Source organism: Lissotriton helveticus, chromosome 10 (genome assembly GCF_964261635.1).
Source record: "Lissotriton helveticus chromosome 10, aLisHel1.1, whole genome shotgun sequence".
NCBI lineage: Eukaryota > Metazoa > Chordata > Amphibia > Caudata > Salamandridae > Lissotriton > Lissotriton helveticus.
In genome coordinates, this window is record NC_136071.1 from 220,614,414 (window position 1) to 220,636,924 (window position 22,511).

The window sequence follows — 22,511 nt, forward strand, 5'->3', positions numbered from 1 at the left end:
TTCTATTGTTCATTGACAGCATGTATGAGTGAATCTACAGGTAAGTGATTAGATGTGTGTATACATCTAGGAATCACTGAGTGGGTTTTTAGATACTTGTCAATGGATTCAAATATGATACTGTGTATTTTACAAAGAGTGATGAAAGATTTTACTACTGTATGAAAAGGTGTGTGTGATTGTCACGTGGATTATGTCATCAGTGATGTCATCAGTGATGTCATTTGAGATGTCATCAGTGATGTCACTGACCATGTCATTAATGATGTAATATGAAACATCATCAGCAGTGGATTGCGGGTGCGCAAAATATAGTTAGTACAACTAACTATATAGGAGCAATTTCAATGGTTTTGTATGAGAGAAACGTCCAGCTAACTATAACACCCCTAAAACTTATAGTTTTTTGAGTGAATTTCAAAGGTTTTTTAAATGCTAATTCCTAACTATATAAGACCTGAAACCTGTGGTTTTTCCAGTGAATTTGCAAGGTTTTTTAAATGCTAATTCCTAACTATATAAGGCCTGAAACCTATGGTTTTTCAGTGAATTTGCAAGGTTTTTTAAATGCTAATTCCTAACTATAGAAGGCATGAAACCTATGTTTTTTTCAGTGAATTTCAATGGTTTTTTAAATGCTAATTCCTAACTATATAAGGCCTGAAACCTATGGTTTTTTCAGTGAATTTCAATGGTTTTTTAAATGCTAATTCCTAACTATATCAGGCCTAAAACCTATGTTTTTTTCATTGAATTTCGAAAGTTTTTTAAATAACAATTTTTAAATGTATTAATTGTTATTTTTTTATACTGATTTACTACATTTTTGCAGGCAGGTGTTCAGAGGGCACGCCCCCTTTTTACAACACTCTGCAGCGCAGCTCCATGGCGCTTACTGGAGATACCTGTTGGACTAGTTCCCTCTAGGGAACCTCTGGATTGAACAGGAATTAATTCCCCAACTTAAACTGTGCAAATGCGCCCTGTAGAGTGTTCTAAATTGGAGGATTAAGTTCCCTTGCATACTAGGGGTCCCTGGGGGCCAACTAGTCCACCTGAAACCTCAAGTATGCGCCAGGGGGCTGCATTGCTTTGCCCCGGGGGGGCGGCGGTCCCCGGGGCAGTGTGGGGTGGATTGGGGACCCCCCACACTTCTTTATCACTATGCCCCCGTGATTTGGTCCCCCCGGGGGGTAATTTTAAAAAAAAACAGACCGGGTTTTAAAAAGAGAAAATGTGGGCCTTTTTTTGTCTTTGTGGGACCACCTGGGCAGGCCTAGGGGGTCAGGATGCTTCTACCCTACCCCCTTTTTGAGTTCTACACGTTTGTTTTTCTGCTTTCCTGTGCCTCAGTCTACCGAGGCACAAGATGGCTGCCAACAATTTCTGTTTTGGAGTGTTGACAGACAGTGGCAGCCAATCAGCATGCAGCTCGCGCACGGAGAGGTACGCGCACGGTACGCGGACCCGTGCGCGTACCGTGCGCGTACGGTGCGCGCCGCTAGATATATACATTTTTTCAAATTCGATTTTGTCAACAACTACTGGAGGGATTTACACCATTTCAACAAAAGGGCAATCTGCGAATCAGACTCTACCATTTTGCCAAATTTGGTGTAAATCCGTTCAGCCGTTGGGCTGTAGCCGTGTCTAATCGTCCTATGGAAATTAACATGGGGAAAACACGTTTTGGGACCCTCCTTTTTTCTCGGCCCCCGCTTGACGAATCTACCCGAGACTTTCAGGGAAGAAGCGGAGCGGAACGGGCCATCTTCTTTGAGAAATTCGCGAAGATTCAACCGGCGCCAAAGTTATTCCCAATAGAATGTTGCGGATTTCCTATGGAAACTAGGCCCTAACTATATATACCTACTGGCGACCGCCAGTAGGTAATATATATATATACATATACATATATATATAACCGAAAAAGCAGCAAATCCGAAAGGAGAATCTTGGCTGGTTAAACCCCCTGCGAGCTTGCTGAGACGAACACGCCAAGTACTGAGAACGCCGAAGCTAGAGTCGGAGGACCCGCGAGAGCGAACTCGGATACTCGGTGAGTGAAGCATACAGCGATCAGCAGGACAGGGCTGGCAGCAGTGATTAACAAAGGAAGTGTCTCTCCGTAAAGCCATATTGCAGATATACATGCTGGCATAATTGTGGAAAAAAAGTAACACAGAAAAAAACGCAATACAGAATGGCAACAAACATGCTTAACGACGCAGTACGTGAGAGAGAGGCTAATGCGGACGCATATTTTGACGCCGTGAAAACACCAAATGCCATGAATATAGCGACAACTAACCCCAAGGATGGTGCTAATAAAGATCTTAATTCGCTTTTAAAGGAGTTAGAAAAGAAAATGAAAACTGAAATCACGAAATGGTGGGAGCATAAGTCCCTCACAAAGTATGCAGACGCAGGAAGAGTCCCGCGTGGACTACGCATATTACTGGCTCCTAGTTTTGAAAAACCTAATCCAGCGATGCTCTGCAAGTGGGGGGAAAGTAACTTACAAGCATCCATGAATCTTATACATATATTGATTGAATATGGTGAAATTGATCGCTTGGTAATAGTGACTGAAATTGAGGGCATTGAAAAGGAATTGGGCAAGTCGGATAAACAAGATTGGATTACATTAAAAAGGAATGAAATTAAAGATCGTTTGAAAAAATATGAGGATAAAATAATTGCAAGGAAAATCCATAAATTTGCTAGAGATTTGGAAGATTACCAAAAAGGGCAAATCTATACTTTCTCAAAAAAATATGACAATCTCCGGAAATTGAAAGAGAAGCAGACCATGAAACCGAATACTTTACAAACTGGCGCTTCCAATATAACTGAAGATGACACAAACTCTGATGTGGAATGATTGACAAGTGGCTCAAGTGATGGAGTGGGCAGCAACAGTAGCCGAAACACTGAGTTTGTGGCACTAAGTATGGAGGAAGAAGTGGATTTTTTAGCGTCTGCCAGGATGAGGAGCTTGAGGCCACGAAACAAGCAAAATCAGGTCGGCAAAGGCGGAACACAATCAGACGCACAATCAGAAGGAAACGCAAGCGGGAAACCCAAAAACAAGAAAAACTTCTGGCGCAAGAAGTGAGGGTTGACGCACACACAGTGATAAATCTGACCACAATGGTCCTCACGAAAGCGGAGGAACAACTGTTAGCATTAGGTCTTAATTACTGTCCTAACACTGATTACAACTATGCAACTACCCGGATTGACATTTTCAAATTCATAAGAATGTTAAAATTGAGGAAACTCTTTGCGATGCGAAGTGTTTGGGATGAGAAAAAATCAGAAACACTAAACACTATAGGTTCAAACTTACGTGCCTCTGAAGTACCTACACTATGGGCTTTACAGCAACTAGACAATGAAGAAGAATGTGATCCACAATTGTCTACACAAACAAGATTACGTGAAATGGATTTACTTCAGAAAGGAGCAGGAGAAAGCCCCTTTAAGCCCAAATCGACATTCATTCCGCTCATGCCAAAAGATGCAATCGATATATTCCACGACCGTGTTATAGATGAAATGAAGAAATTAAATTGCCAAGTCAATCGCAACAAAAGTAGACCTACTCAGCAAAATATTGAATTCACCAAATTAATGGAGAAAATAAATAAAAATCCAGACGTAGTGGTGAAAAAATCCGATAAAGGAGGCAACATTGTCCTTTGGTGCAAAACAGATTATGAGGCAGAGGCAAAGCGGCAGCTAAATAACATAGACTGCTATGAAAAAACATCAATGAAAGTGTACAATAAAGCAAAAGACAGCATTAAAAAGGAATTGCAAAAATGGAAAAATGAGGGTTTGATAACCGTTGAAGAATTCAAATTCATGTACAACACTCATCCAGCAATGCCCTTTTTATACCTGCTGCCAAAGTTACACAAAGGACTAACACCCATACCAGGTCGCCCTATAATTTCGGCTATCAACGGTATGACGGAACAAATAGGACAATACATAGACTTTTATCTGCAAGAACTAGTAAAAAGTCTGCCGTCGTACATAAAGGATACTGGCGAGTTCCTAAAACGGATTGACAAGATGCTATGGACAGACGATTTAATGTTATTAACATTAGACATAGAATCGCTGTATACCAGCATTGATCATGAACAAGGTCTAATGGGTGTAAAATACTTTTTAGATACACGACCTGCAGAATATGTGCTTCACAACAAGATGCTCATATCACTAATTACTTGGTGTCTAAATAACAACTTCTTCACTTTTGGCAAGGATGTATTCAGACAGAAACGAGGGGTGGCAATGGGGGCCTGCTTTTCTCCGAGCTACACGTGCTTGCACGTCGGGTTCTGGGAAAAGCAGGTCCTGTGGCAAGAATACCAACTAGAAATGGAAACAAGAGTTTGTCTTTGGATACGTTTCATAGACGATGTTTTTATTGTGTGGAGGGGCGATGGTCAAAGTGCTAAAGAATTTGTTGAAAAATTGAATATAAACGACTATAATTTGTACTTTACGTCACACTGCAGTAAGAACATGATTGAATTTTTGGATGTTCAAGTGCAGGTAGTTGAAAATACATTAACTACTACCGCATATAGAAAACCAACTGCAGGGAATGCGACCCTCCACGCATCCAGTGCACACCCAAGGCATCTAATCTCTAGTATACCCTATGGGGAAGTATTGCGTTTAAAAAGAATATGCAGTACTTCCGAGGAATACGAAAAATGCAAAACCTTAAGCTTAGAAAGACTGCGAGCTAGGGGATACACAGAGGATATACTCAAGAAAGCTTCGAGTAAAGCTGATGCGAAACCTCGAACGGACCTTTTGCCCCCTGATATTGAGGAAGAAGTTGAACCTATGAGTAGTAAAGAGGCACCGAGATTAATCACTACATTTAGTAGACAAGAACGCAAGATAAGAGCTATCCTAAACAAGAACTGGCCAATTGTCTTAACTGACAGCATTTTAAAAGAAAACCTTTCAGAAAAAGTCCAGGTTACTTTTAGAAAATGTAAAAACATGGCCGCATATGTGTCTCAACCTCAGATAGCAGGGGCTCCTGCATCTATGTGGTTGCCACCTAAACATGGATTTTTTAAATGCACAACTTGTCGGGCCTGCAATTTCGGTAAGAATACTACTAAGTATAACACCCTCTTTTGTGATAAAGAATACAGGATCAAAGGCAATTATGATTGTCGTACGGAATTTGCTGTATATATACTTACCTGCACGTGTGGGCTCAGATATGTGGGCAGCACCATTAAACCAGTGCATGTGAGAATATTGCAGCATATACGTGCAATCATCAACAGTGACCCCACCTACCCTGTGGCAAGGCATTTTAAAGCAGTACACGCAAAAAATATTAATTGCCTGAGCTATTTTGTCATCGATGCAGTACCGGTACCCAAAAGAGGTGGGGACAGGGAAAAACTCTTAAGACAGTTGGAGACAAGATATATTTTAAATTTAAATAGTAAATCTCCAAATGGATTGAATAACACGGAGGACTTGCACACATTTCTATAAAACAAGTAATAACACGGCAACAGTAAGAAAAGTCCTTATATGCTAAACGCAGAAGCTGATCTCTCAAATCTTAAGACATTTTAATACATTTATATTATATGCACTATATTGTACAAACACAGAGCACTTTTTGGATCAATACATATACCACACGTGATTTCTGGGCCCGGGCTCGGAATCAGAATCATGTGAATTAGCAAAGATATTGCACATGCTATACTATTTTAAGGATGTTGATGATGTTAAATGACAGGTAGAAAAACCATTTGCACATAGCACTTTATTTGCGTAATTTTGCACATTATTTTGGTTTTAAAGCATTTTATGCTGTTATTCTTCGAAAACATTTATGTTTTAGAATTCCAAAACTGAATTGCGAATTTTGCACAATAGTGTTTGATGCTGCTATATTTGGTGCTCTAAAATGAAATGAATTTTAGATGTTCTTAAATGGTTATGAAATAATATATTTTTACATATGTATTGTCTATTTAATATTTATGGCATATATTTTGCACATTCCATAAGATATGACTTGTCAAGACAATAAGTATTGTTTTATCATCATTGCAATTTATAACATCGAAAAAAGTATATAACGTGCTAGAAAGAGGGAAATGTATTATCCATATTAGTATTTTTACACTTTTCATTGTCACGTGGTACAAATGGGTGTGAAAAAACAAGTATTTAAGGTGGAAGTAACTGCATAATCGTTATGTGATCAAGGTTACCTGTTAACCGAAACGCGTCATGCTTGAAAAGAAAAGGAGAGAATAAAACTTCCTGGAATACATTACTTGCTGCTTGGTGGTCCGTCATTCTGTGGTGTAAGCACGCTGGTTGCAGAAACTGCAAAGATATATATATATATATATATATATATATATATATATATATATATATATTGTTGCCTGCAGCTCGCGCCCCGCTCCCCACACCGCATTTAAAAAGTGCACCTTGTGCCTCTAAGCACCACCACTTTGGTGGGTTCAGGTCCTGGGGGTCAACTTCGGGCGCCATCTTTGTTTGGGGCTTCTCATCCGGCGGCGGCCGCCATCTTGGAGCGAACTCGCGCGTCAAGGGCTCACTGGAGAGCCTATTTAAAGTCGCTCCCTACGCGCAGGTGGATGCCTTCGCTTAGCCTGAGTCGTGCCGGAGTCCTGCCCGTCTGCGCCCGTCAGCGTCTCGGAGGCGGCGGGGCGGCGGAGAACGACGGTCCGGCCGGGCGTGGGTGAGGATGATCCACTACACTTCGGCGACGCTTCGCGCCATGCGTACTTCATCTTGCTCGTGTCGCTCAGTATTTCCAGGGCGCCACAAGGGCAAACGACGCTGTCCCGCCTGCGGCTGGTCGCCTACTGGAATTACGGTCAGCGTCCATAGGCCAGCCGAGGCGCGTGTGAAACATCTTTGCCTGCTGCTCAATACGAGGTCAGTAGGTAGTCATGCCCAGCACATTTACGACCTTTTGGTCAGGGAAAGTCCTCTATGTCTTCTTTTGACCGAAACTTGGTTGGGAGAGGCGTCCAACCCGGACATCTTTACTGCCATCCCTTCTACATATAACATTTTTCGGCAGGATAGAGCTAAGGGAAGGGGGGGTGGAGTCGCTGTGGTAGTGAAGAAGAACGTTTCTTGTTCAGTTCTTCCTGTGAATCCCATCGAGGGCTCTGAGTCCCTTGCCTTTCTGCTCAGACTATCTCCGGGTCAAGCGTTTAAGGGGCTGTTGGTTTACAGGCCACCCGGCCCGGTGGGTTCTTTCTGGGAGGACCTACAGACAGCCATTCTATAGCTGGCGCTGTCTGCACAGCACTGCCTGCTGGCAGGCGATTTTAATTTCCATCTCGATGACTCGGATAATCCGGATGCGATTAAATTGCTGGACATTACATCTCCGCTTGGCCTGACACCGTTTGTGTCAGGGCCTACACATGATAAAGGGCATACCCTCGATCAAGTGTTCTCGTCAGTTCCAATCGCTGACATTGAAACGCTGCCGGTACTCTGGACGGATCATAGACTGATTAGGTTTTCCGTGCTGGAGAATGGGCGGTTTGACAACTGCGCCCCCACGGTGCCTAGATCAGCCTCGAGAGCGTTGCACAGAGTGACGCCTGCTATGTTGGAACAGGTGCTCATGGAACATCCTTGTCATCTTTCGGGGGATCCGGAAAGAGATACTGAGGCTCTGCAGCGGTGGCTGACTGAGAGGCTGGACGATCTTGCCCCAAGGGCAACCCCCCGGTCCACGGCAATACGGCAATCTGCGCCGTGGTTCACGGAGGCGCTGCGGGTGGCTCGCAGCCAATGCAAGGTTGCTGAGCGGGCCTGGCGCCTTCAATATGACGGGGAGGCTAAACGTGCTTACAGGTCGGCTGTAAAGGCTTATCACCGTGACATTCTTGGTGCCAAGAGGGAATACCTTGCCAGGAGGATTGAGGTGTCGGCGAACTCCTGTAAGGAGATCTTCGTGATCGTGAAGGAGTTCACGACCCCAAGATCCTACTCACCCCCGCCAGTATCATCAGATGCGTGGGCGTGTGACCTTGCCACTTTTTTCACCGACAAGATTAAGGCGATTCAGGCCTCCTTCATGGAGAGCTCGGAGGAGGGTTGTTGCGGCCCCGGGGCAGGACATGGAACATCGTCCACGTCGACGGCAGTGCTGGTAGACTTTCCACCGGTCTCCAGTGATGCATCCCGGGTGCTGCTGGCCAGTCTTAAATCTGGCTCGCCACTTGACCCTTGCCCTGCCAAATTTTTGGCTGGGATGGCGGCGGTGGTGAACCCTCTGGTCCACCCGATCCTCAATGCCTCCCTGAGGGAGGGGAGTGTCCCACGCACCTGGAAAAGGGCGATGGTGATCCCCCTCCTGAAAAAGCCTGGTCTTGAGGCCGAGGTTTTGGCCAATTACAGGCCAATTTCTCTTCTCCCGGCCTTGGCTAATATCACCGAGAAACATGTTCATGGCGTCTTGTCAAGCTTCCTAGAATCCAACAATTTGCTCCATCCATCCCAATCCGGTTTCCGTCCTAATTTTAGCACGGAAACGGCGTTGGTGGAGGTCTCAGAGATCATCAGGGAGACCTTGGATGTGGGTGGCAAGGCCATGTTAGTCATGTTAGACCTGTCGGCGGCCTTCGACACCGTCCCCCATGAGGCGCTCCTGGCCAGGCTTTATGACATCGGCCTAAGGGGGACGGTGCTCAAATGGTTTACATCTTTTTTGGATGGCCGCCGCCAGACGATCTGGGTTTCCCAGAGCTCCGCCGAGATGCCGCCATTGGGAGTCGGGGTTCCACAGGGTTCTGTGTTGAGCCCGTCATTGTTTAACATCTTTATGTCCCCTCTGGCGGCTGCGGTGGAGGCCTATGGAGCCCAGATCGTGTCCTACGCCGACGACACGCAACTCCTCTTCACATGTGGCAAAGATCAGCCATTTGATGGGGAGAGAATTCGGGACTGTCTGGGTATGGTTTTTGGATGGTTCCAACGGAACAGTCTGAAGGCCAACTCCAGCAAGTCGGAGGTTTTATTCTTTGGCTGTACCACCGACCCCGAGTGGCGGCAATGGTGGCCGGCTGCTATGTGTCCCCCCGGCACAATCCTCTCTGGTTGCCAAGAACCTTGGCGTTAAGCTGGATAACAAGCTCTCATTGAGAGCGCACGTTCTCGGCCTGTCCGGCACCTGTTTCGGCATTATGAAGATGCTCCGCAAGTTTCTTCCTCTATTATCTGCGGAGCACAGGCGGATCACGGTGCAGGCGCTCATCGGATCCAGGCTAGACTATGCCAATGCCCTTTTCTTAGGCCTCCCGGACTACTTGGTCCAGCGCCTGCAGGTGGTACAAAACTCTGCAGCCCGTGCGATTTTTGGTCTGCATAGGCGAGCACGAGCCTCTGGGTTGCTGCAGACGCTCCATTGGTTGCCGATCCGGAAGCGGATTATGTTTAAATCCCTGACGCTGATGCACAAAGCACTGTTTGGCTCAGGTGCGGGATATTTGCAGAAGAGATTGGCTTTCTATCGCCCTGCCCGCTCACTGCGCTCTGAATCCCTTTTCACTGCTGTGGTTCCGCATGTGAGGAAGGCCCGCATTGGGGGGCGTTCTTTTAGCCTCAAGGCCCCCCAGTTGTGGAATTCGCTTCCGTTGGCACTACGCAGTATCCCCAATCTGCTTCAATTCAGGAAACATCTGAAGACCTGGCTTTTTAATCTTTCTGTTTAGTGGGTGTCTTTTTCTTTTGAGTCTGTTTTTTTTCTTGTTATGTTGTTTTACACTTGAGCTGCCTGTGGAAAGCGCCGGGACACTCTGTTAGAGTAGCCGAGCGCTATATAAACGCAATTTAACATAACATAACATAACATATATATATATATATATATTTGCATCAAGAGAATCCCATCATATAATAGTGGATGTTCCACTATCAGTGTTAAGACACAAATAATCTTCAATAGCAGACAACATTTGTGCCGCATTATTATTTTTAAGGACAGTATCAACATTCATACACCATCTAGACTGAGAATCAGAAGACTTATTTAATTGTAAACACAGAGAAGTCATTGCATGGCCTGACATTTCAATATTACCGATTGCAGATTGTGTGATAGATTTTACTAAATTTACTGATGTCAATAAATAATCAATTTGTAAATGAGAGTTAGAAAACAAAGTAAAATCTTTATGAGTTGGGAAGTGTAAGCTCCAAATGTCAATACGGCTTGCATTATTAAACACTGTCTTGAGTGAGTACAAAGCTTTGGAGGCTCTGAATTTAATAGAGGAAAGTCTATCTTGAAGAGGGTCAAAATTTAACTTAAAAACTCCACCAACCATGCGAGGAACATTGCTAAGTTTAACAATTTCAGAAGTAATGTGATTCCAAAAAGACAGGTCATCAGCTGTTGGCCCAGGAATATTATCAAATGCAACTTAATCATGCCAATTTTAACTTTAACAAATAGAAATCTACATCTGAGCCAAAATGCTTATCTAAGATTTGTATTTTAAGTTTTTTTACACAATACATTGCCACTCCATTTTTCTTTTACCTCTGACTGGAGAAGAATGTGTCTAATCCAATTTTTTTGCATATCAGATACATTTTTGTTATTAATTTGTTTCTTGTAGTAAGCAAATATCAGCCTTTATGCCTAGATACGTAGGAGGAGATGTACTAAGATTTTACGCCATGTTTACATCACAAAAGTGATGCAAATCGGCTCAAAATCTTTTTTTTCTGATTTACTTTCCAGGACTAAAGTTCCCATAAAACCACCCAAGGTTTCTGACACTAAAACCCAATTTACTATATAAAGTTTAGCGCCAGAAAATGGTGCCCTTTTGAAGTAGGCGGCTTTCATTTCTCCTTCCTTTTCTGAACTTTGCATGTGTTGTGCTGCACTGTACCACACACATACAAAGAGGGAAAATGGTTTAAGTCAATCTATGCATAGTATTTTGTACTGGAAGGGTACCATTCCAGAACAAAACCTATGCTAGACTCACGGAGACACCCTTACACCATGGTGCAAAAGTGTCTCTGTGGTACACAACAGCTGATTTCAGCACCAATGGTAGGGAAATGGGAGGGGAGTACTTGAAGCCAGAATTTCGTGGACTTAAAAAAGTAAATTCATTATGTACACCAACTGTTTCTTTAGCAAAATTCTGATGGATAAAGGGCTTATTGCTATTAACCATTAAAGAAGGAATTTCTTTGTCTGCTTTGCTAATCAATATTAGGTGATGTTGTCGAAGAACATTGAATATACCTTTCCATGGTTCGGTTTGGCCAGATTTACAATGTGATGGACTGTGGTGTGCTTTATCAATCTTACATTTCTCTGGAAATTTTTTAATTTAGACAGTTAGGCAGTAGAGTCTCTAGGTATCACCAACAATCATTGCCCTCTATTTCTTCAAGCAAATGGAATACTCTCAGGTTGTATTGCCGACTTTGATTTTCCAAGTCCAAGAGAAGCTTATTTATAGGAAGAATATTCGCTGTAAGAGGAATCAATTGTTCAATCTTAGTTTCATTGTCAGTCCATATTCCTTCAAATGATGTGGTGGAGTTTTTTCTCATGCACAGCTCGCTAACAATGAGTTGGCGAGCTTGGGTGAGATTTGACATTCCCAGCGCGATTTTCAGTCACTAGGAGGGCAGCTGGTGAGATTTCCGCAACACGGGCGGTTGCAGGAGGTCACGCCTGTTCGCGGTCGGAAGGATGCCGGTCAAGTAGAAAATCTGCTTGAGCAGCAGCAAAATCAACTTGAGAAGCTGCACCCTCTGGTGTGCCACGTAGTGCCATTGGCACTGATTTTTCAGCACGGAACAAGATCACTGAACATACAGCATGACGTACCTAGTTCCACCTGTTCGTGGAATTTCATGGAATCTCACACAGTTTTATTGTAACTCCTCTGAATTCCATGGAGTGAAACTCCATGAGTTCCACTCAGGTCTAGAAAATATGCAAATCAAGATCAACATGCTGTGTTGGACATGTCCACGAGAGTGCATGGGGCTCTATTATGACTTGAGAATTGGATGCAGTAGGGAAACTAGGACTGACACATCACAGTTAGGCCTGAATGACATCAATCTAATTCTAAGCCACCCCTGACTGTCTCCTTGAATGAGCTAGAACTATGCATACTCGTTCAAGTTTGAAGGAATTCAATCACAATTAAAGTCTCAAGCCAATGGGAGGAATGTCATGAAGGGCTTGTGTGTCTGATCAGGAGGTGTGGACAGGAACTAGCTGTAGAAAATATATTAGACTATTGAAATAATTAAGATCCTAGAATGAACTAAGTAAAAAGATAGCTCAGTAACTGGGAAAGAGAGCGTTTCCATATTAGATTATATCAGAAGGACAAACCTGCTGGCTAGTACAGCGTCCAAAATTAGACTTATTGTGCTATCAGACAAAATGCAAAATATCCTTTTCTAGGGATCCATCGATTTGAAAACATTCATGCAAATTCTAGATTGAAATAATATATCTTAGAAAAGGGATGGTTAACAATAATGATTTCATATTCTGCAAGGCCAAGTGCAGGTTATATGATGAAAGAATCCCTTCAAGAAGAAACACAAGGGCAATTGGAACACAATCAATTTGTGGGTCATATTCCTGGTACTCTCGGAGGGCTGTAGATTGAACTACTATCCGCAGCTTTCTCTGTGACCATTGCACCACACACCAAAGTCTTGGGTAAAATTATCCTTTCAAGCGGTGTAGAGTGATCAAAGTAGAGTGTGCCTCATTCCCCTTTATTCTAATCTGTGGACTGCATTTGAGAATGTTAATGGTATAATAGTGAGTCATGGATGGGCTTTCAAAAAGCATACATCACAGTGGTGTACTGAGTCATTTTTGCAAGAAACTATTAAAATGCTTACAGCCTCATTTACAAGGAATTAACGCAGCATGGTGCCACAAGCCATGTGGCTGCCCTGCACAGCATTAATACCAAAGCACAGATTTGCATCATATCTACAACAATTTTCTGTCATGCGCCAACACAGGCACCCTTGCACCGTAGTACAAGGGTGCTTGTGTTGAGAGGATATGATTGTTTATGTGCAGAAAGCTGTCCCTTCCTACCCATACACTTTATTGTGCCAAATTGGCAATGTCCTATGTATATTAGCAGAGGATTTGAGCAGGGAATGAGCCCTCTTATATGCATAGCGATACGCAGAAAGTATAGGGTTCCTTTAACTACTGCCACTTCCTTGTGCCATCTAGTACTTGTCCTGTAGATGGTGCATGTTCATTAACTGTCTCTCTATCTTGACCCAAGTCAGTGTTTCCCTGTGTTGGGGGTGAATATATACAGCAGGTGGAAATTGTTGCATAGGCCAGTATGTTTTCCATGTGAGGACATTTTATTCCCCATTTATTAATAAGATCATACAGTGTTGCACTCTTGTCGTGGTCTCTGCTCTCCCATACAAAGAAACTGATGGAGGGATGAGGAAAACATGGCGACCGGCTAGAGGCAGGTTGTGGGAGAGTCTGGAGTGTGTGGTGTAAATCCATAAAAATGAGACTGTAAATAGCCTGAAAAATAGCTCTCATAATCGGGGTAAAAGAAACCGCATCTCTAGAGAAACTATCTTACCTGGATGGCCTGGCGGCAATGGCGTCTTGTGAGCAAATCTCAAGACCATGTCGGGTAGCAGCAAACACGGCAGCGAATCAGCCATGGGTGAGGTCGGCGCTGGAGCTGAGTAGAGGGAGGCGCGCTGCCACGAGGAGCCCCTTCCGGGGCAGAGGAGGCAGCAGCAGCGGAGACACTGTCGGGAACAAGGAGCAGCGTAAAACTGGCAGCAAGAAAGATACAAGCCATACAACCCATCCTACATCCCAGACTCTGTCTCAGGAGGGGTGTGCAGCTAAGGAGCATACAAGCACTAAGGGCCATATTATCAAGAACGGCGATAACATTATCGCCGCTTTAGCGGCAGGAAACTGCTGCTAAAGCGGCGATAAGGGGCTTGATAATATGCCCTTGTGAATTCCCATAGCAGCCCAGGTTCACACCAGAACTTGGGCTTCTATGGGAATTCACAAGGGCTTATTATCAAGCCCCTTGTCGCCATTTTGGCCGCAGTCTCCTGCCGCTAAAGCGGCGATAATGTTATCCCCGTTCTTGATAATATGGCCCTAAGTCCGGTAAAGGCAGGAGGAGAACAGAGGGTGAGAGTGAGTGTGTGTATGTGTGTGTAGGGGAATAGAGAGACCTCCAGATACACTTTAAGGAATGCAGGGAGAGGTAGAGGACTGGTAAATCCTGACTCAGGCGGGATTGCATTTAAGGTGGAGGAGGAAGGGGGAGAGGTAAAAGAATTTGAAAGAGCAAAACCCCCAGCAAGGCAGAAACCAGTGCCTCGTACTGTTCCAAACCATGTCAAGGTATTGAAAATAAAACATATCCCTGAGCATAGGATTAAGGTCACCCTCTTCACTTAGGACCTTTTTTCTGGTTCTACCAAAAACAATAATTTTGAGTGAAAGTAGTATGGCGGAGAACAAAGGGTGCCAGGAGGCAAGGGATGCAAGAAAAACCCTCTGATGTAAGGAGCACAGAAGATTGGACTAAGGACATGAGCCAGAATTGGTTTCAAGTTCTCGACTCGGATACACTAGCTACCTCAGGTGGGGGGTGTCCTAATTCAGAGGGGGTGGAATCAGAATCAGAAACACAAAAAGCTCCAGCCCTAGTACTGATTCAAAACAGACCAGTACTGGGAGTACCAGAAAGAGAGGAAGGAAGGTGATGGTGTTTCTAACAGTTCTAAATATGTAACTAAGGAGGACCCCTCAATTGGTACTCTTCTAGCAGCCCTTCACACTGAAATTAAAAGCAGATTTGAAGTCTCCGAGACAAATCAGAGGGAGATATGGCCGGCTTTTGAAACCCTGGAAAGAAAGATTGATGACTTGAGCAACAGAACAGCAATCCTAGAAGGGGAAGTAAGGGAGCACAGAGAGACAGTGCAGACCAAAAGAACTCAGATAGAGGAGCTAAAATTGAAAGAGAGAGAGCAGCAAGACAGAGTGAAAAGGCTGAAAATCTTCCAAAGACAGAACAATTTGAAGATCTTAAGGGTCCTGGAAGGTAAAGAGGGGAATGACATTAAAATTTACATAGTCCAACTGATTTAAAGAGAGGTACAGTTGGAGGAATCAGAGCAGGAGATTGCTAAAGACATTCAGAGGATTCTTAGATACCCTTAAGACCAAACTTCTTAACTGACCATTTCAAAGAACACACAATCAGCTACTTATCATCTGAACCCTTGCAGCCATTATTAGAATGAACAAGTAACAGCAAGCCAATTGTGCGAAACAAATTGCCCGCTTCCATCCTGGCTACCATCACCATAAATACAGGGAACCAGTCAGATGATCCGCAGACACCGACCATGACGACTCCAGAAGCCCTGAGAAACAACATCGGCTGCATCATTAGTAAAGCATGGTCAGACAGGGCCCGTGGGCCCAACAGCCTTCCTCAATCCCTGTGCAAAGCAGACTCTAAAATGTGGTCTAAGCATCTGGCCCCTCTGTTCTCATATTGCTGGCTCCACCAAAACATACCTGAGTCGTGGAAAGAAGCCATAATTCACCCAATCTACAAAGGAGGCAGGAGAGCCGACCCTAAAAATTATAGGATGATAGCTCTCCTAGACGTCGAATCCAAACATTATGCCAGCTTACTGCTCGAAGAGCTGTCATCCTGGGCACACAAAACTCAGCGCCTACCTTTTAATCAGACTGGCTATGTGGCCAAATCAGGAACCACAAGTAACATACGTGCACTATCAGTACTGATGGAAAAAACAGCAATCCAAAGAATGCCATTACATTACTGCTTCGTTGACTTTAAAGCAGCTTTTGACTGGGTGCCTAGCGGCCAGCTATGGCACAGACTGCAGAACTGGGGAATACCCCCAGTCCTTCTAAAGGCCATAATCCAACTCCACTCAAATACATGGATCTGTGTAAAGTTGGGAGAGAGACGCCATGTCTCAAGACAAACTACAAACCTCTTGTGGCTTCAAACAAGGGTGCGTGTTGGCTCCCCTCCTTTTTAAAAAAAAATGAAAAGGATATGCAGTTCCTGAGGGGAGTGAGCAGGTCTCTTGTGAATTGCCCTCAAACACCCTGAAGGATGTAATGCTTCATCATTGGGCTGTGCTCCTCGTCTGGCCGGCGCTGCAATGCCCGATGGGCCCCCGCGAAAGGGCTCTTTGCCAGAGATCTTTTAAGAGATAGCCATTTGGTGCGTGAAGGTGAGTGGTCAAGAGAGTTGAGTGAGTGTGAGTATGTGGATTAAAATAGATCTTATTCCATGGGTGCACTAACTTAGCTAAAATACGTGGGCCCTATTTGGAATTAATGATCTGATAGGGTCTAGTCAGTGTATGTGGTCGACATGTTTCTTACCTTCTGCCCCTAACAGGTCAATCGGCAATTCTTCAGGACCGGTAGCTAAAGGAGTAAATACTCCTAAACTCTAACACTACCGCAAGGCCGGTGTAGAATACTGTATTTGTCACCAGCATGGCTTGCGATGTATCAGGATTAGCGGCCTGGAAAGGTGAGACCTGAGCAGAAATATGAATTAGTAAAATCCAGAACTAAATCCGGAAAACAGTAATATCCATCAATGCAGCAGTGTTTTACAGGCAAGGGCTAGTTGTTGCCCACAAGGGTAAAATTGGTAGATACACTGTGGGTGGGTAGAATAAAAACAATTGTGGCATCACGTTATATACCATCATGACGAGCGCAATATTGTGGCAGTGCTGGCATTCTAGATGAAATCAATCTATCCAAAGGACAAGGTTTAAAAAGTTCAAAGTGCACACATTGTACTAATAGGCAATCAGGTTCTAGCGTGTTGCTCTTTTTTCACACCCTGTGTTGTTATGCATTGTGAAATCTTTCCATTGACGATCGTAAAACTGAATCACGGTTAACATATCATGCCACTGATGTGTGGTTCATACAAAACAGTGTACCCCTGATATTAGGGTCAACAACCAGACAGGCTAGCCGAGAGAGCACCTAGTTGTTCCACTCTGCAAAATAAATGAAAAGGAGACTGGCAGGCGGCCGTACGCGTAAGCACGTGAGCACAGGTTAAAGTCTTACCGGTCTCTCATTTCAGACACTCTCAAAGGTGTGGGTGGCGCGCAACTAGAGACGCTCCTACCTCAGCTCTGGCTCTAGTAGCTCTGCCCTGAAACGCACAGGTTTATGTGAATTTTGTCATTGCGCTCAGATCAAAAGCCTAGACCGTGGTGGCCAGCTGCCATATTGGTGGTATTATAATAGTGTCTGCCTTCGAGTGCTGCTGAATTTTAAAAACATTATTAAAGCACTGCGTCCACTACGTTAAGATTTATATTGTGATTTGTCATAGTGTAATTTCTAGAGGGGCTACGGCCAATCTGCAGGACAAATTCCAGTAATAAGTCATTGTATTGTTTATGAATGCCTTTTATGTGAGTGTGTGTGACTCGTCTGCGACCGTCAAAAGGTGCAATATAACCTGATTGCTTATTAGTACAACATGTGCACTTTGAACTTTTTAAATCTTGTCCTTTTGATAGATTGATTGATTCCATCTAGAATGCCAGCACTGCCACAATATTGCACTCGTCATGATGGGCAACACCTAGCCCTTGCATGTAAAACACTGCTGCATTGATGGATAGTACCGTTCTCTGGATTTAGTTCTGGATTTTATTAGTTTATATTTATCCTCAGGTCTCACCTTGCCAGGCTGCAAATCCTGGAACATCGCAAGCACCGCTGGTGACAAATACGGTATTCTACATCGGCCTTGCGGTAGTGTTAGAGTTTAGGAGTATTTACTCCCTTAGCTACCGGTCCTGAAGAATAAGCTGAGGGAAGAGGGTTGGTAAATCTAGATGAACAATGGACCGGACAATCCTGTTAGAGGAGGATGTCACAGATGTACTAAATAGGGAGACAAAAGAGTTCTTTGAAAACAATCTGTGATCCTCTTCAATGGATATAGTTTGAGATGCGTATAAGGCCTATCTGAGAGGCAGATTAGGTGCTCTAGTGGGGACAAACAGGTGGCTATACCACAAAGAACTTGGGATATTAGAAGAGCACGTGCGGACACTAGAAAAGGAACTGGTCAATCCAAGAATAAGCCAGGAGGACCGGAAGGTTTTATTATTGGAAATAACTGAAGTAAAATCAAAGTTAACTGCAGTCTTACAGGATAGGGTTAGGAAGAGATGGGAGGTCAGTCGGTTGGCCCACTTTGAATACGGTGGAGGATGTAGTAAGTTGCTGGCATGGAAAGCCAAAACTGATCAGGTGAGAAACAGGGTAAAACAGGTTCGGTGTGAGGAAACAGGGACCCTACTCGGTGATAACAAGGGGATTGAGCAAGCATTTTTCAGATATTTTAGGAAAATGTTCTAGGAAGAGCTAGAAATCACAGAAGAAGAAGAGGCGATGGCTTGGCTGAGCAGGACTGTGTTGAAGCCTTAATGGACAAGAAAAGCAAGAAGCTGAATGTGAGGATAAACATGAGGGATTTAGAACAGGCAATTGGAGATGGCAAGAAAGGGAAGGCACCTGAACCAGATGGCCTGCCTCGTGAAGTCTACAAAGTCTTGGCTAGTACATTAACACCTATCCTAGTTGAAATTTTCAATGAACTGTTTTTGACAGGAGCTGAAATGCCTGAATCATGGAAAAAAGCCATAATCACATTAATTCCGAAACCAGGCAAATGCCCCAAGAATTGTGACTCAAACAGGCCAATATCGCTCTTAAATTGAGATTATAAGATCTTCGCGAAAATTATGGCAGGAAGACTAAGGTTATGTCTGAGCTTGTACATAAAGATCAAAATGGGTTTATTCAAGGAAGATCTTTGAAAGAGCTGACTTACATGCTTATGAGCTCCATAGATTTGGCCACTGCATACAAGCTCCCACTTGCGGTAGTGCGTTAGATGGTACTAAGGCATTTGACCGGGTGAACTGGGTCTACTTACAAGCTGCAGTGAAGTCTCTCAACCTGGGGACACATTTTTGCAAAGCCCTGGCCTCGAATTTTTGCCGCACCAGAAGCTAGGGTGCTGGTCAATGGCTCCCTGACAAACTCCGCTCGGATCACCAGGGGAACAAGTAAAGGCTGCCCTTTGTCACCACTACTGTTCGATTTATACATTGAACCGCTAGCAAGAGAATCAGGAATGACCCAGATTTATTTATTTATTTAAAGAGTTTTATATAGCGCTGGCTAGACCCGGAGGTATCAGAGCGCTTTACATGAGAAACAACAATGTAACAGAAAAAGTTCAACAATAACACAGTAAATCCCAAAAATTAGGCAATACAATTAGGAGAGGAGAGAAAGGAGAAAAGTAGTGGAGGGGGCAGGGGAGGTGAGAGAGGGAGAATAAGGGAAGAGACAATATGGAGCGACGAAAAGAATCCCCCTCCGACCTTTACGAGGACAACCATCGTAGAGTCCTAGGCAGTGTCCGCGCCTCGGTGGGATTCTGGAAAAACCTCCCACTGGCCCCTATCGGTCGAGTGGCACTTGCTAAAATGGTCATTGTCCCCCGACTGTTATACTACTTTACCAACCTTCCGGTTGTCCCTCCCAGAAGTTTCTTCCGGGAGCTAGATACGCTGCTGCGCACACTCGTGTGGGGAAACGTCCGTCACAGAATATCCCTCGCCAAACTTCAACTACCCGCCACACAAAGGGGGCCTGGGTGCCCCCGCCTTCGAGTCGTACTTCTTAGCGGTGCAACTTCAGTGGCTGTCCTACTGGACTGCCGGCAGGCACTCCGGGAAAACCCATACGGTACATGGCCCTATTTCCACGCCCGAACTCAGGTGCCTACTGCTCCCCGGCACTAGGCCCCGCCGGACGTATCCCTTACAGGTGTCCGTGGCCCGCCAGTGCATGTTGCGTATACACGGCATGGCACCGGGAACTCCTTGCTACTCCCCGCGACTACCACTGACGGGCTGGCCCCGAAGGGACTCATACTTCACAAGCACCATGGTACATGCGTGGACGGACTTTGAGATCACAGAGGCGGAGACATTGCGGAGGGCCAACTTCGCCCGTATGTCCAACTCATAGAGGACCACGGCCTCCCGCCAGGACAATTTCTGATGCATCGCCGGCTCATTGACTGCTTCCGCCCGCACAGCGACCTCATCGCCGGCGAGCCCGCGACGCACCCGGTCATTCACACCATACTCCACATGGGTTATGGCAGACATCTCGTCACCTGGCTTTATAAGTCGATCAGGGAACTCACACACACCCTTACTCACTCTAAGGGCCACCTGGGAGGACGAAATAGGACATCCCTTACACGACCGGGAATGGGATAGGGCACTAGAATTCCCTAAGAAAGTCTCACGAAACGCTAGGTTCAAAAATATACAATTCTATATCCTACACCGGGCCTATCAATCCCCAGCACGTCTGCAGCGTTTCTTTCCCAACACACAGTTCTTCTGCCCCCGCTGTCAATCACCTGACGCACATTTTTTGCACATGTTCTGGAGCTGCTCAACCCTTCAGGCCTACTGGTCGGCAGTTCTAGACTCGATTTCCGCCCTCACCGGCCTCGCAGAGCTACGTTCCTGGGAGGCAGTTGCGATAGGAACCTTCCGTAGGCCGTAGGCCAAAGACACATAAGGTGCAGGTAAGATATGCTGCACTAGCCCTGCTTTTAGCCAAGAGGAACATAACTATCACTGGCGGGCGGCTACCGGACCCTCCTTTGAGGCATGGGTGGGTGCGGTGAAAAAATGGGCAATGGGCGGAGGAGGACGCACTGTGGGAGGAGGAGGCAAGGGGCCAGCGCAAGCATCCCATATCCTTGGACTGGGCCACGTTGTCCCACCAATTCAAGCTATCCCACCAACGTGACACCCCAAACACTTCGCAACATGCTGCGGCATTCCAGACACACCACTGCCTCTTTAGCGTGCATAGGGCATCGTCCCCTCCTACCTTCATCACGCCTTGCCACCCCTCCGCTGCTCGCCCCACATCTCCCCTCCTCCTTCCCCTCCGTCAACCCTCCCTCCATCACCTTCCTCATGGATGCGCCCTGTACAATCTGCGTAATTCTGCCCTCCCCAGCCTCAGTCTTCGCCCCCCCTGATCCCCTCTCCCCCCCAGTTGTTCTTCCCCGCTTGGGGTGATTCCCCCCCTTCTCCCCCGCACTTCATAGCTCACGCTCTCCATCTCCTTCTGCCCACGAGGGGTTCCTAGTCCCCCCTCTTTTTCTCCCAGTGTTTCCCCCGTTCTCACACTGCATCAGTCACTAGCGTCCTCATGCCCCAATCCGTAGATCCACAGATCAATGTCTACACCCCATAGGCATGACTGCAATGTTGTATCACCTTTAACTGCTGATGATGTATTGTGACTGTTTTTTCATATGATATAAAAGTCAAAAAAAAATTATTTAAAAAAAAATAGAAATGGAGAGACGAAAAGAAGTCTGTCTAAAGACCGACTAGGTAGGTGAAGACCAAGGAGGGAATCCACAGCCTATCTCACCTATAGCTAAACAAGGTAGCTCCATCGGGCATCAGACAAAAAAGTTCAGTCTCAATACATTGAGAGAGGGGAGAAGGAGAGACATAAATAGAGGGAGGATGCGGTAGGAGACGACAGGAGGGACGAAAGGAAGTGCAACAATGTGGTTAACAGTATAACAGAAAAAGATCAACAATTACACATTACATTAAACCATCAGCAATACATTAGGAGAGGAGAGGAAGGAGAGAGAAAAGAAGTGGGGATAGGTGAGGTGAGAACGTGAGAATAAAGAAAGAGACCACCGTAGAGACGAGAGGAAGTCTGTCTAAAGATCGACTGGGTAGGTGATGACCAAGGAGAGAATCCACGGTCCATCTCCCCTATAGCTAAACCAGGTAGCTCCATCGGGCGTCAGACAAAGTAGTTCGGTCTCAAGTGTCGAGGGAAGAGGTTCGCAGAAAAACAGGATGGGAGGGAGAAACGGCAGAAAGACTAAGGAAAATCTGCCCAAAGACCGGCTGGGTAGGTGACGGTCAGGGGGAAGTCCCAAAACCCATCTCCGCTATAGCTATCAGGTAGCTCCACCGGGCTATGGCCAAATAGCTAGGTCTCAATGGGAAACATTTAAATAACATGGAGGGCAAAATAAATGGAGCGTAGAGGGGAGGGAACAGGGAAGGTGAGAAAGGGAGGATAGGGGAGGAGACAACAAGGAGAGACAAAATTAAATCTGTCTAAAGGCCGACTGGGTAGGTGACGACCAAGGGGGGAATCCCCAACCTGTCTCCCCTATAGCTAAACCAGGTACCTCCATCGGGCATCAGACAAGATAACTAGCTCTCAAATGACATGGGAA